Source organism: Cystoisospora suis (genome assembly GCF_002600585.1).
Source record: "Cystoisospora suis strain Wien I chromosome Unknown contig_4405, whole genome shotgun sequence".
NCBI lineage: Eukaryota > Apicomplexa > Conoidasida > Eucoccidiorida > Sarcocystidae > Cystoisospora > Cystoisospora suis.
In genome coordinates, this window is record NW_027157197.1 from 19,207 (window position 1) to 19,414 (window position 208).

The 208-nt window shown below is 41.3% G+C and overlaps 1 protein-coding gene across 1 annotated transcript in view; it reads right to left on the reverse strand.

Moving 5' to 3' along the window:
• Positions 1 to 206, reverse strand: part of CSUI_008061 (uncharacterized protein) — a gene marked incomplete at its 3' end in the record, with an annotated part of 1,328 nt that extends 1,122 nt beyond the window's left edge. Inside the window, exon 1 of the mRNA XM_068068200.1 lies at positions 1 to 206. This exon is cut by the window's left edge and continues 1,122 nt beyond it.
• Between the last annotated feature and the right edge of the window lie 2 nt (positions 207 to 208).

Here is a 208-nt window from a genome sequence, read left to right on the forward strand (position 1 = left end):
GAAAGCGAAGCTATCACTATGTCGATGACCTTCTCTCCGTCTTTTCTTCTCCTTCATTTCTTGATCATGATAAGAAGATCTGCCGGGCTTCTTCTTCTTCATGGCCATAGTCAATCTGTTGTTGATACACAGATCTCTGTGACATTTCTCTTCTCTCCGACGAAGAAACAAGACCATCAAGTGTATCATCCTTTTCTTCTTCTTCTTC